The following is a 14264-nucleotide window of genomic DNA, read 5'->3' as shown; positions in this document are numbered from 1 at the left end:
TCAGGATTGGGAGTGGCCTTTACTCTGCATCAGGCAGTCATGCTGATTGTGTGAGCGTGCATGCAAGCAAGCATGCATGTGTTTTAAGGGGTATTGCTGTTTAACCATAAACACCCCAAGCTATTATATGATCTACCACTTTAGTCTGTTGATGTTTTCTCCTATGATTTATTTCTTCTGTGATACTCTGAGGAATGTGGATCCTTTTTTTAGTCAGGTTGCCCTTGCTTGCAGCTGGTTTAATTTTAAACTAATTTTAAGTGGAAATCTGTTCAAATCTTTGAAGAATTGACTGGATTTCTAATTCATTTGCCTCTTTTTGACTTTTGTGGCTGTGTACACACACTACACATTTGAAACACACACCCTCCTCCAAGAATCCTAGAAACTGTAGTTTACCCACCTCGGACCTCCAATTCCCAGGATCCTTAACAAACCACAGTTCCCAGGCTTCTTTGGGGGGGGGGTGCTTTAAATGCACGGTGTGCACATAGCCTTAGATGTACAAATGTCAATGTGGATCATTGCTGAATCTAAAATAGTAATGGGTTCACATCTAAGTGCTACAGGGAAGCAGTTTTGTATAGCAGTTAAAATGCCAAACTAGGAAAACACTTTATCGAATTGAAGTGTGTGTTCAGTTGCCTATTCAGGCATGAAGTTGTCTGGATAACCTTTGGCCATCATGTATGATCTCTCAGCCTAACCTACCTCACCAGTTGTTGTTGAGGTAAATTGGGTGGTACCACCATGTATGCCATCTTGAGCTATTTGCAGGAATTCAGGGTGTAAATCTGCTGAGTCAGATTTGGTGCATGTGCTTCATACAGTGCTTGAGAGACAGTTTGCAAGATCTGACACTATTACCATCCTGCATCTCCTCTGACAGTTCTGTTTTCTAGAACTAACATGGGGAGGAAATTTCAATTTTTGTTTGTTGGTTGAGTAAAGCCTTTTTTTTTTTTACCTTGCTCTTAAGGCAGCCTACAGTTGAATCTGTATGTTGTAGCCCACAATAAAATATAAAATAAACAAAGACGATGTAATAGAACAAGTCACAAATCAGGGAGATTCATACCTTGGCAGGCCAAATGCAACACCAGCAGAAGGGCCATCAGAGAAGAAATGAGATGGACCTCTTTTGGCAAGTCATTCCACTTTTCAAGTGTGGCCATAGAAGTGCGATTTAGTAATATAATGTTGTTAAGAAACAATTTGTGAGACTGTCTAGAGATGTCATGTATGCTGCTTTCTCATCCTTCTAAGCTTATTATCTGCTTTTCTATTGGAAATACAATGTTGCTTAAGACTATAAGTTTATAATGCACCATTCTTCCCTGTGCATCCTCTATTTAGACTGTGTCTCTAGAACCTATGCAATGTTTCAAACACTTGAGCCAAAAGAAGGAAAGGAACATTGTAATATTAGGGAGTCATGAAGGTGCTGTGAGAAATTGAGAGCGTTTTTTCTCAAAAAGACCACCTTAAATACCTTGACCAAGATAACAAAAGGGGCTGCATTCACACTGCTCCTTGATTACCGACTTGACTGCTGCAGTAGCTACTGGAAAAGCCTGTATTGGTATTTGAGCCAACATGGTTCTCGGCACCAGAAAGGGATCCAATAAGTGTAGCATTCACCTCTTCTGGCTGATGTGTTTGGTCCAGTTTAGTTGTTACTGGAAATGGTCAATAATAGTTCCAAGCATTTCAGGGAAGCTAGTATTAAGATGGAGACACAGACGGACAGGTGGCAGGGTTGGTGTTCCTGACCGGAGATAGCTGAGTAGAGTTTCCTTTGTTAAAAGCTGTCCCCTTTTATTCTGTAGTCTCTCTCAGGAAATGAGAGCACAGTTTGGGGGTGGATCCAGGCCCCTAAGGAATTATCTGAATGCTTTACCTTATTGTAGGCAAATAGGGAGAACACAAACTCACCACCTCCTGACATGCCCCACATTTTTCAAGATTCTCCTAAAAGGGTTGAGGTGCTATATTGCCATGTGACTGTGACATCTGATGAGCCATTGTCACACTTAAGAAAGGTCATTCCTTAGTGCAGGGATGGGGAACTGGTGGCCCTTTAAAAGTTTTTGGATTACAGCTCTCATCATCCCTTGCCATGGTAGCTGGGGCTGATGAGAGTGAGTCCAGCAAAGGTTTTCCCCCCCTTGCAATAGTAGCTTTAGCATTTCTATTTCCACCTCAATTGTTTGGCTCACATCCACCTGTCTTTTTTCTCATAATGAAGAAGGCTGGACTAAGGCATGCTAGAGTCTTAGAGGTATGTGTGTGTCTGTGTAGAAATGGTTAAGACTGAAATTCATTGCAGGAGAAATATACACGTTTCTGAGTACAACTACAGAAGGCTTTCTCATTCATACCAGCCCGTTTTCTGCCATGCAGACTTATGATGATGCTGGTGATTGACGACACATTTTTTCACATAGCCTGAATATGTGTAAGACGGGGAGAGAATTCTCCTGGAATTGCTGGGAGGTAAACACTACATCAAGCCATGGCTGGAGCAATCTGTCCTTCCTGTGGCTTGCTGTGTGTCAGGCCACACTTGATTAAAAAATTGGAAGAGGGGCTAAATGAAATGTCGGCTTTTGTCGCTTGACTCTGGGATTGATTTTTTTTGGCTCTGGCCAGTGCAGTTCCATCACTGAGCCTCTTGGTTATGAAGCTTATTTTCACTGAGCACATTCCCCTCTGATGGGCTCCCATTGAGAAGCTAATGTGCGGCGCTGATCTTTCAAGGGAGCAGAGCTTGCAGTACAAGCTGCCTTTCTGAGTGTATTGATCACAGGGCGGCCTTTCAGGGTGGCAAAGGGTGTTATACTTCATTAGCTGGGTTGGCGGTTTAGGCAGCTGCTTGTCGCTGGTGCAGAATAGATTAAAGCTTCAAGTACAGACCTTTAAAAGAAAAAAAAAATCTAGCAAAGGCCTTGAGAGTACAGCAGTCTAAATAAAATGCCAGCTGCTAAAGCAATAAATATACAATCAATAATAAGCAATAAAGCAATGTGAAACCTGGATACCTAGCCTAAATACTGAGCACTAGCTTAGGTGAATTGGTTGCTCCTGTAACCTACCAGCTGTCTGGGCATTTTGGGTGGAATTCAATGGCATGTTCTCTTCCTTCCCATCCTCTTGGTGTATCCTTATGGGAATTCTAAACCTGGGGAATAAATGCAAAGACGAGTTTCAGATTATAGTTATTTATGGTTATAGAACACAATGTTTACATGACATTTAGTGAGCAGAATCAGAAAATTACTTGGAGTTGGTGGGGGGACTTCAAAGCTAAGTTTTCCTCAGGGAATACGCAGTGAAATTAGTTGACCAAACTTGCTCATGGGCATTAATTTCAATGAGCCTTTTCTGAACAGGTTTGGCATTTGAAATGACTCTGTGTAAAAGTGATCATGACACCCTTTTTAACCTCCTTTTATGGATTTAAAAAACAGTACTGAGGTAGCATTAAACAGCTGAAGCTAAAAAATCGCAATAAAAGAAAAGAGGACAGAGTTTTTAAATTATCTGTTCCCACAGTGCTGGTGGTGGTCCACAGATCCTCCATTTTCTGGTTACCTGTGCATTGCAGTGTGGGGAATGCATTTTGTTTGTGGACGCAGCTATAATTTTGGGGAGGGGCAAAACCGTCATTGTATTTATCACTTCCTAATCATTGCATTAATGAGTTTGGGAGGGGTGGTTGAAAGGTTTTTTGTTCCCGTGCAATGCCATGTTTTGTTTGAAAACAAAGCTGGCATGGGCTGTGTGGGTGCACCTGCATTAGTACATCTCACATTGCATTAGGTGTAGTTCTTCTCCAATGTAATGTTAAAAGGGAGCGTCCGCTGACAGATGGATATTTATTCTCCCGTGCAAAAAGGGGGCCGGTGGTGTAGGTGGATTTTAACAAAATGGCTTACTGGTTGAATCAACTGCAACCCAATCCTTCTGTGTAGCCATGATGCCTCTAATGTGCCACTAAATTGGCATTTTTTGCCTTTCCCATCCTCAGCGTTATTTGTCCCGTTTTCTTTTCTCCCCCCGTCCCCGCCCCCGCCCTTTTAAATGTTCCTCCACCTCTCTGCTTTTTGATCTGCGTCTCCTCCACGCCGTGTGAGTGTTTGATCTGCATTTGTGAGAACCGAAGCAGGAAGGTTGGGGGGGGGGGGAGGAAGAGAGAGAAGGAAGAAGGTTGCTTTTGCATTAATATTCCTGGGCTGCTGCTGCATCTCGCTCGCGCTCGGATGTGAGCAGCGGCAGATCACTCGCGGGGATGCTTTGCCTCTTTAATATCTTGCTTGCAGATGCATTTTCTAGCTGACCACGCTATTAAAGAGCCGCCATCAATCACCCAGCCAGCTTCTCCCTGTTCCGCCTCGGATTGGGGCGGGGGGAGAGAAATCTAGGAAGGGAGGCAGGAGCTGTGCGCGCTCGCATCGCCCAACATTGGCAAGGATGTCGAGCAGCCCGTGAGCCCAGGCATCCTACTGGCCCTGGTCAGCACGGAGCCGGGGGGCTGGCTGGCTCCGAGTCGGTGGCCCTCGCCGGGCCGCCCGCCCGCCGTTTTGCACTGAGCCCGGTCGGGAGGCAGCGCCAGGCTGGTGGACTCCGCTCCGGGTTTTCCCGCGCGCCGCCGCTTGTTGTCTTTGGGAGGCTGTGCTTCTCTCTCCCTCTCCTGGTGTCTGGGTTGAAAGCAAAAGCGACTGGGTCACACAGAGGCATGTGGAGGTGGCTGCGACCGAGGAGCGGCAGCTAAGCAGGGCGGCTGGTGGATGTGCCGCGGAGGGGCCCGGGGAGCGCAGCCCGCCGCGCCGAGGCAGGGAGCTGCCGCCGCAGCCGCTTCCTCCAGTCGGGATCCTTCTCCGGCCCGGGCAATGCCGCCGTTGCTGCTGCTCCTCTTCTCGCCCGCACCACTGCCTGGCCCAGCAGCGGCGCTGCAGTGAAGCGGGGGCCTCCTTTTGTTCGCCAAGTGCATCTCTCTCTCTCTCTCTCTCTCTCTCTCTCTCTCTCTCTCTCTCTCTCTCTTTCTCTCTCCTCTGGCCCCCTTTTTTTCTTTCTCTCTTCCCCTCTCCTCCTCCTCCTTCCTTCCTCTTCCTCCCCCCTCCCTCCTCCATGGGCATTGCATGTGGGATTGAACGCAGTAGCAGCAGCAGCAGCAGCAGCAGCAGCAGCCCCCTCTTCCTTTCCTGCGTGCCCTGGAGAAGCAGCTCGAGGTCCGCCGGGGTCAGACTGAAACAGCTGCTGTGATTGCAGGCTGGTTGCCTTGGCCCCGCATCTCCAGGAATTCTCCTCCTCCTTGTTGTTCTTTGCCGAGCGGAAAGTCCAAGGCTGGCTGGGGTGAGTGAGCCAGTGTGTGCCTCCTGGCCTGGGAGTGGGGGCTTGCTAAAGCGGGTGGGGATGGTGGTCTGGCTGGCTCGCACGCACATGTCTTTCTTTTTTTGGGGGGGGGATCCCCCCTCAAGACTCGCTTACATCTTGGTTCCTTGTGCGAAGATGAGGCAACTTAATGTGCAGTTTGAGGTTGGGGTTCGCACCCCGAAGCGTGGGGTCATCTCCCTGGATCGCCTAAGTGATGTTTACATTGAAGGGTGTATGTTTGTGTGTGAATGGGAGACAGAGAGATCACAATCAAGTTGAGTTTCCTCTAGAGTGTGGCTTCGGATTTCCCCAGCCTTGAGAGAGGGGAAAAAATAACTTAAGAAAAACAACAACAAAAACATATCACCAGCTGGGTAGATAAAACACTTGACTCCTTCCACTTAATTTGTAATAGCTTAGAAATGTGGGAGGAGGAGGGGAGAGAAAATAATTTCAAGGAAACTTGGATCTGCTTGGTAGGTATTGTGTTAGCTATTATTGGTCCAGGGCACTGTTCCAGAACACTTTAAGGTTACAAGTCCCCCCCCCCTTTTTTTTGTCAGGGGATTTAAAAATGAGTTTTTTTTGGGTTTTTTTACTTTTGTACCTTTCTGTTCCCACACAAGTTTAGCAACAACAACAAAAGGTTGTACTAAGCTAGGTGGAACTTCAAAAGCTTGCTAAGCTTTTTTGTTGTTGTTTTAAAAAATCCAAGAGAAGTTTACAGTGCAGGTTTTCTTGTTTTATGGGGGGGTAGAGGGGGATCTTTCACTCTACTTGCTGGAGTGTAGCAGAAGTGTGTACTGGAATGCCTTTTATGTTTTTTTTTAATTGGTGCCCAGCTCGGTCTAAAAGGCCCTTTTTATAATATTGACTCAACTTTGTTCTCAGTTGATGTGACAGGGAGACCCGCTCAACCACTTCTTGTTTCCCAAGACAGAAACCAGCTCTGCTTTTGTTCAGTACAATTGGGATTTTGTTTTCAGCTTCTCTGGAGGGCATGTGGCTTTGCCCTACATGGGGTGCTGTGCGTATGTGTGATTGGATGGCCTCCTTTCAGCCATGTGGGATTTTTTAATGATACATGAACCCAAATGGCAGTTGACAGGAGCCTTCCATCCACTTGCTCTGGGACTGAGCCCCATGGGCAGAAAGGGAATCTAGAGAACTGGAGGGATTGTTTCTCTGTGAAGTCTTGTTTATACTTTTGTTGTTGTTAACATGTTTCTGGTCTTTTTAATATTTAGAGGACAAAAAAGTCTGGTTAGAAATGCTATATTCTTCTGGTTGTGCATTTCTGGGAAAGAAGTTAATTTAAGCAGGATTGAAAGTCTTAGAAACTGAGGGGGACATAATTATAGTGTTAAAGGCATTGATCTCTAGGCAATTAGTTCCAGGATTGCAACCAGCTCTGCAATTCGGGGTGGGGGGTGGGGGCTGAATTGCTGTTTAAAGGCAGTCCATACTTTTGAAAACAGCCCCAGTTGCCTAGTAAGAAATTACACTGCACAGATATCTTCTTCCCCTTTTTTAAAATAAAAAGAAAAGATATTTAACAGCAGCTAGGGAATTAGGAGATTTCCATTTGGATCCACCGCTCTTCTCTTTCCCCTCATGTAATTTAGGAGTGTGCTATTTGGTAACAAATCCCTGCGACCTGTGTGTGTGCCTTCAATTTAGGATTCTTCAGTGTTTATTGTTACTCTGCTTGGGCAGCCTCTGTGAGCTTGGCGGGCTGTTCTTCAAATGTTATTTGATCTGGCTGCAGGATAGAATTCACTAGGATTACACTGTGGGGTTTCTCTCTCTCTTCCACCCCCCTCCCTGTGGCTACTGAAAGTTGATGCATCAGCGTGTGCTGTTTAGTAGCATATTTTTAAGCCCTGACTCTTGTGTGTGTGCATTCCCTTTTTTAAGCAGGATCCCTGAGAGGGAGGGCCCGTTTAGAATTTGCCTTGTTCTGTGGTTCACATTTATGAATTGAGGCGAGGGCTGACGTAATCTCTCCCTCTTGCCACTTCCTTTGTGTGCTTTCTCCTAGTTTATAGCGTGGGGCTTCTGTCTCTGTCTCTCTCTCTCTCTGCCTCTGTGTGTGTGTGTGTGTGTGTGTGAGAGAGAGAGAGAGAGAGAGAATAAAAAAAAATTTCAAACAGAGGCGTTGTTTTCTCACATGCTTCCCCTAACCCCTCCAGTCTACTGTTGTATTGGTTATAACCAGTCCACTTGCTCCTTAAATTTATACATCATTTTTTTGAGGAAATGCTGGCAGGGTTCAGCGAATCGCTTGCCTGGGATGTGGGTTAGCCTTTTTATTTTAATTAATGTAACAATGCGTACAGCTGTTATGTCAGAATGCATTGACTTTTTGGTAATGTAGTGTACCATACACCGGAGGTTGGCTGGAATTGCTTGGTGGAGTTTGCTGACTCTTCCTTTTCTCTCCCCCCCTTTTTAATTCATGTGATGGGCGCTAGACAGGCTTTTGTTTCCTGCTGTTGGTAACTAATGGCTCATTTTGTGTGTTTTTCTTAAAAGCGCCTTTGGTTTGGCAGAGAGATGGTGGTGAAGGACAGGAAATATCTCTATTCCTCCCCCCCTTTGGTAAACCTGTTTGCATAGTCATGTTTAGTGCTGTTCTAGCCACCTGGTCAATGCCTAGGAAGCCTGCATTTATTTATTTAGAGGATTTTTAACCCTTATTTTTAGCCAGAAAGGCTCCCAGAGTGGCTTACATTCAGTCCCAGCTTGCAGGTTTACAATCTGAAACAAAACAAAAACACACACACAAGGGGAATGGGACAAGGAGGGAAGAGGAGAAAAACCCAACAAACTCTGCCACCAATTCTTAAACAGTCATTCTTGTAATAACCAGCTGGCATAGAAACAGTTCAGGGCTAAGGATGTGTCTTCCAGTAGCCAGGGTCTGTTGTTCAGAGATGCATACTTGAGCAGTTGTCAAGGCTCTGAGAAGCACAGCTGCCCAGGGCACATCAGGATTTATTTATTTTTTAAGTCTAGGATATCTGGGTCTGGAAGCCTAACTTGTGGGACAGCCTGTTGACACATGCCTTTCTATTGGGTTGTAGCCAACTGAGTCTTACTCAGAGGAGACTGGTTAATATTCATGGGTGCAAGTTAGTCATGTTCATTAATTTCAGTGGGGCTGCTCTGAGTAGGACTAGCATTGGGTAAAACCCACTGAGTACACCATAGAATGAAATGAAACCAGTGTGATATAGTGATAAGAATTTGCTTGTGGAAAGCTTGGGTGCAAACCGCTTCTGAGCAGTGAAGGCTCACCCCCACCCCTGCGATTCCATATTTATTGCCTTAGGGCCGTCTAGTCTTGCACTCATTTCCCAGCCAGTTGACTCTGGGAAAGATCATAGGAAAGGTAAGAGGAAGGTGGTATTCAGCATTGTCTTGGCCACATGGTGAAAAGCCATTGATAGTCTATTAGCTGAACATATTGGGAGAATGAAATGAAATACGGATCTATGCCAGTTTTATGCCTCATCCTAGATTCTGGAAAGGTATTTTAAATGAAACTAGAAGCAGCACATCAGTGACATTGTGAAGAGGCTAGCAAAGACATACCATGCAGGGTATAAGCAGATGAGGGGTTGAGGGTGACTTGGGATGTAGGTGTGACAATAGCTTTCTGCTCTTAAATGATGTTTCTGTCGAACCTTTTATTTTGATTTTTTAAAATGATGCAAACACAAAATCCACAATACGAGTGTGTGTTGTTGTTGTTGTTGTTTAAAAAATAATTGTATCCTGTTCTTATGTGGAACCTCAGAGGGCCTTTCATTGGAAAGACTGATTAGTTCTGCACCTGCTTACCTTCAGCAATGCTGCAGCATCAGGCACTGCTTCTAGTTCCTTCACTTTGGGTCAGGACTCAATTGCTTCTAATATTCCTCTCTTGCATATTGTTGGTTCAGCAATATGCCTCAACCAGCAGCAAATGTTGCTGCCCTTTTGCATATTCTGGAAGCACCTCACTCAGTGGTGCGATGAAGGCATGTATGCTGTGGAAGAGATTGTTGGGGAGAGGGTGAGCAACTGGCCAAACCTGCAAGGCTCAGCATGCATGAAATTTGTTTGTACATCCAGCTAATAGGGTGCCTTGACTGGAGACCTGATTAATTGGTAGTAAGCCATACAGTGGGAGAGGCAGGTGAATGTTATGGTAGGGTAGTTCTTCAGAGAAATAATGAATGGCTTGAAGAAAACCTCACTATGAGGAGCAGAAAGTTTTGTCTATCTCACCCTTCCTACCCTACGTTGGTGTAGGAAATAGGATTTGTGTCTGTGTGGGGAATGGAGCCATTTAGCAATGCAGGGAAGTGAGTCAGATTAAAAACTATAGCATAGGCTACTCCTATAGGGCTTTTGCTGGGTACAGCTCCTGTTGCTTAATCTCAGGGCAGGTGTTGCCTTACTGTGGTAACAGGTATGAGACTCATTGGATGCAGAAGGCAAGCAAAGCCATCACAAGGCAGAGTGAATGACAGACAGTGCCAGCTATTTCTACTTTGCTCCCCCTCTTTCTCCTTGCAGTGTTTTATATAAAGTGGAGGAAATTGACAACACTGAGGACTGGTTGCATTTAAGAAGGCAAGTAGATAGGAGCTGGCTGAGGTTGGTGTTGCAGCGCTCCATTCATCCTAATGCGTCAGTCTCTTGGACATGGAGTGAAACTTGCAGAAACTTGCATGAGATGCTTGCAGTTGTTGTTAGACACATAGGAAGAAGCTGTCTTATAGCAGGTTGAATTTATTTGTCTACCTACCCCAGGGCTTTTTATTCTGATGGGCAGCAGCTCCCCAGGGTCTCAGACAAGAGTCTTTCCATCCATCCCCTGCTTCCTCAGCCTTTTAACTGGAGAGACCAACAATTGAACTAGGGGCCTGCTGTATGTGATGCATGTGTGCCCTACTGTTGAGCTATATTATGGGTGGACCTTTCCTTTTCATGTGTGGCTTATGCTGCTCTGCATGTTAGGCAGGGGCCAACATTTTGACCCCTTGATTATAAAAATATTTAAAAGAATGTGGAGCAGTGAAGCTTGAAGAAGGGAGAGTTCAGCAATTTCTAGGGCAATCACAAGCCTGCAGTTGATCAGCCATGCACTTGGACCCTTGCTGGTAAAATGTAAGCTTGCAGTCAGCTCTTTGTATACCCGCTTTCCCCTCGAACGCAGTAAATAACTACTGCATGTTTGACAAGCAGACTTCAAGCGAAATGCCTCCTGAGGGTGCCTTCTGCCTTGTTGACAGGTGTCTTCACTCTCTCCCCATCAGGTTATTTAGTGATAATGTAAAAATGCTGGCTAATAATAGTGTCGTCCTCAGGCCATATCCTGGTTGCAAACCCTGGCAAGAATTTAAAACAGATTCCCATCTATGGTGCAATGTCTGGGCAGACGGCTATCTTGTCAACTATGAAAATGAGCCAGAGGATAATTTGTGATATGCATATTTAGTAATCATGCTGCAAAATGGCTGTCGAGCCTGTATAGTCACTTTCACACCTGGTTTTTGTGGTGCAAGCTGTCAAGATTCAGGTACTGAAAGCATGGGGAAAAGAGTGTTAGAAGGGAGCCAAAATTAAATGTTTAGAAATGATTTAAAGGCAAGAACCTTTAAGTCCTCAGTTCAGCTTTCTGCTCAGGTATGATACCTCTGTGGGGAGGGAGAGAAGGTATGGTTACAGGTAAACCACTGCCTCTGTCTCAGCCTCCCCATGTGTAATGTGGGTACAATAAAGGCTTGTCTTGTCTTTTTGTTGTAAAGATCACAAAGAATTACTGTATAAGGGGACTCAGATTTAAGAAAATGAAGGGAGTTGTATCCATGTATAAGACGCTCCCTAATTTTCGAAATTATTTTTAAGAAAAAAACCTAGTCTTATACATGGAAAAATATGGTATATGCAAAATCATTTGACCACAAAAGAAAAGTGCTATATTTTGACTGCTTGACAATTGGAGGTGAGCTCCTTTCCCCTTCCCAACATTAACTTTGGCTTCAGGATACGCATGTACCAATGCAAACAAGGTTCCTTAATAAGCCATAGTTTACAGACTCACTTCATATCAGGGTTGCAGTCTCTGGTTTACAAGATGGGTGTGCATGTTTCATGAGGCTGATTCCCACTTTGCAAACCATGATTTCCAGGAGCCAGAAAGATGTCTGCATTAGTCTTTTTTGGTGTTTTTATTGGGTTGAAGGTTTGCTACATTGCTATGGGAGAGAATTCTCAGTTTACCAGGAGGGTATGCTGGAAATGGGTTGAAACAGCATTACAATGCAGGTATAGAATTTTATCCATCCTGTTCCCAAGAGTCATATATTTTCACTTTACAAATGTTTTTCCTGGCAGGTGAGATAAGTGTTCTCCCCCCCTTTAATTTTGACCTTGTGATGTACTGCAGGGACTCAACAGTGTCAGGGAAAGGTGTGAATGGCTGATATAAATCTATTTTTCTTTTGCTCTAGCCAAGATAAGGTCTCAGTTCTTGCATAAAAGCTTCCCTGAAACACCATGGGTTTGTGTTTGTTTCTGTTATTAAGGACAACTTCTCATCTGACAGCAGGGAGAGAATCTTTTCTCTTCCCACCATTCGCAAAAGTATGGGGGAAATGAGAGCTGTAAATTCTACATTAGCAGCATGACTGCACACTTCCTCGAGGGGGAAGTAAGAGTGCAAATTTTCCCAGGAATGATTCATTGTGATTAGCTTCTTCTGTGAAAATGGTTATAATTTAGGTGCAACAACCTAAGGTTCTATGCCAGACTTGGCTGCGTTGCAGTCTTAATTCCTAGAAGTTAGACATGGTTGCTGCTGTGCCCTCTTTCCTCCCCCCTCCAAAGTCTAGACACACTCTTCTACCAAAGCTGAACATGAAAGGCCTCAAAGTTTTGCTTTAAGGTTGAGCTACTTCAAAGGATGGCCGTCGGTATTCTGAAAGATTTTAGGTTTTTCTTGTTACCTTGCAGGAGATGGGCACAATCCAGAGAAAGCTAAAGGTCCCACATGTGCCTTATTGCCCATGGTTTGTGCCCACTGGCCCATATGAAGTAGCACTTCCGTGTCTCACAGTGTCACAGCATTGGCTGCTTTTGAACATAACATAAGAAGAGCCTGTGGGATCAGGGCAGTGGCCCATCTGGTTCAGCATCCTGTACTCGGGGGCCAACCAGATGCCAATGGGAAGCCTGCAAGCCAGGCCTGAGTGCAACAATGCTCTCATTTTCGATTCCCAGCAACTGGTATTCAGAGGCATACTGCTCTGACAGTGGAGGTAGAACATAGCCCTCAGGGTCTCTAGGAATTTGTCTACTCATCTTTGAAAGCCACCCAAGTTGGGGGCCACCACTGCCTTTTGCGGAAGGAAATTCCCTAATTTAACTGTGCCTTGTGTGTGAATTAGCCTTTTCTTTTGTCTGTCCTGAATCTTCTAGCACTCGGCTTCGCTGGGTGTCGCCAAGTTCTGGGGTTCTGAGAGAGGGAATGAAACTTTCTCACTGTCCACTTTCTCTTCACCATGCACAGTTATTTCTGTAACGTCACATTTTACTTGCCTTTTCTCTAAAGTAAAAAAAAAACCCAACAACTTCAAAGTTGTAACTTTTCCTCATAAGGGAGTCACTCCATCATAATTTCGGCTGCCCTTTTTTGAACCTTTCTGAACTCTGCTATATGCCTTTTGAGGAGAGGCGAGCAGAACTCTATTTCAGGTGTGGTTGCACCATCCACTTTGAAACTGTCCTAGTCTGGGGTCTGAATGGACTGGAAATACTGATGTGGAGAAGCTGAATCATCTCTTCAGGAGCTGAACACCCCTTTCTTGTTTAGTTTTAGGCTGTGGGAATCCTCCTTAAGCCTTTGCTAGGGATCTGGTTTGTTAGCAAAGCAAATATGTCCCCTACCCCATGAGGATGTATTGGGTTTTGTATGCAACATGCTCCCCCCCCCCCACTGATTCTGTAACACTGAGGTGTGAACACTTGATTTTGTGATCCCTCTTGAGGTGCTGTATGCATTGGTGAAGTGGTGTGGCTGGAGAATTTGATGTACCGTAATTTTCGCTCCATAACACGCAGTTTTTTGCTCCTAGAAAGTAAGGGAAAATGCCTGTGCGTGTTACGGAGCGAATGCACTGGACCGGAGCCATGGCTGCCGTCAGTCAAGCAAAGCGGAGCCGCTTGCAGGGCTTTGCACGGCTCTAGCTTTGCTTGCTTTACAGCCAGGAGGAGGGGGAGGAGCTGAGGAGGAGGGAGGGAAGGAGAGCCATGCCAGCAAAGCGGGCAGCAGCCGCTTACACGCGAGGAGGGACAGACGGGAGCCATAGCAAGCCGGGAGAAGGCAGGCAGTTCAAAGCCAGCAGGCGCTTTTAAAGTAGCCGGTAACAACTGCTGCAGCCTCAGCTAGCAAAGGTCCCAGCGCTCTCTAAATGGAGCAATGAGGCTGCAGAGGGACAGGAGGGCTTGGATCAGGAAGGATAAAGTTTAAGCAACCAGCAGCAAAAAAAAAACCAAAACCAACCTGGAGCTCTGAGCCACGAGCGCAGTGAAAACCAGGAAGTAAAAGAAAAGGCTATCCCCCCGCTTCTCAGCTGTTTTCAGGCAGGATAGATTTGAGCATTGTCTGGGTCCTAGTGCCCCTACTGCTTTTTGTGCTCCATTCTATTGCTGCTGGTGGCTGCTTATCACTCAAACTGAACCTGATACCAGTAGCCACCTGTACAAACAAAGTAGAAGGCTGCAAGGAGGAGAGCTTTTACACAGCTAATGGCAAATCCCCTGCAATCCAAGTCCTCCTCACTTGCTCAAATCTATTCTGCCTCAAAACAAGGAGCGAAGAAAAAGGCTGCAAA

The 14264-nt window shown here is 45.4% G+C and overlaps 1 protein-coding gene across 19 annotated transcripts in view; it reads left to right on the top strand.

Moving 5' to 3' along the window:
• Window positions 1–14264, top strand: part of RERE (arginine-glutamic acid dipeptide repeats) — a 358060-nt gene that overhangs the window by 67869 nt on the left and 275927 nt on the right. Inside the window, exon 1 of one of the 19 annotated variants that reach the window (XM_082229764.1) lies at window positions 4688–5355. The exons of the other annotated variants lie outside the window; for them this stretch is intronic. The gene's annotated coding sequence lies outside the window, so the exon portion shown is untranslated. Of the gene's footprint in view, window positions 1–4687; window positions 5356–14264 lie in introns of those variants that run through there. 19 annotated transcript variants of the gene reach the window in all.

Source organism: Podarcis vaucheri (assembly GCF_965113315.1).
Source record: "Podarcis vaucheri genome assembly, chromosome: 7".
NCBI lineage: Eukaryota > Metazoa > Chordata > Lepidosauria > Squamata > Lacertidae > Podarcis > Podarcis vaucheri.
Note: the sequence above shows the minus strand (reverse complement) of the source record. Positions and strands in the feature narration are given on the sequence as shown.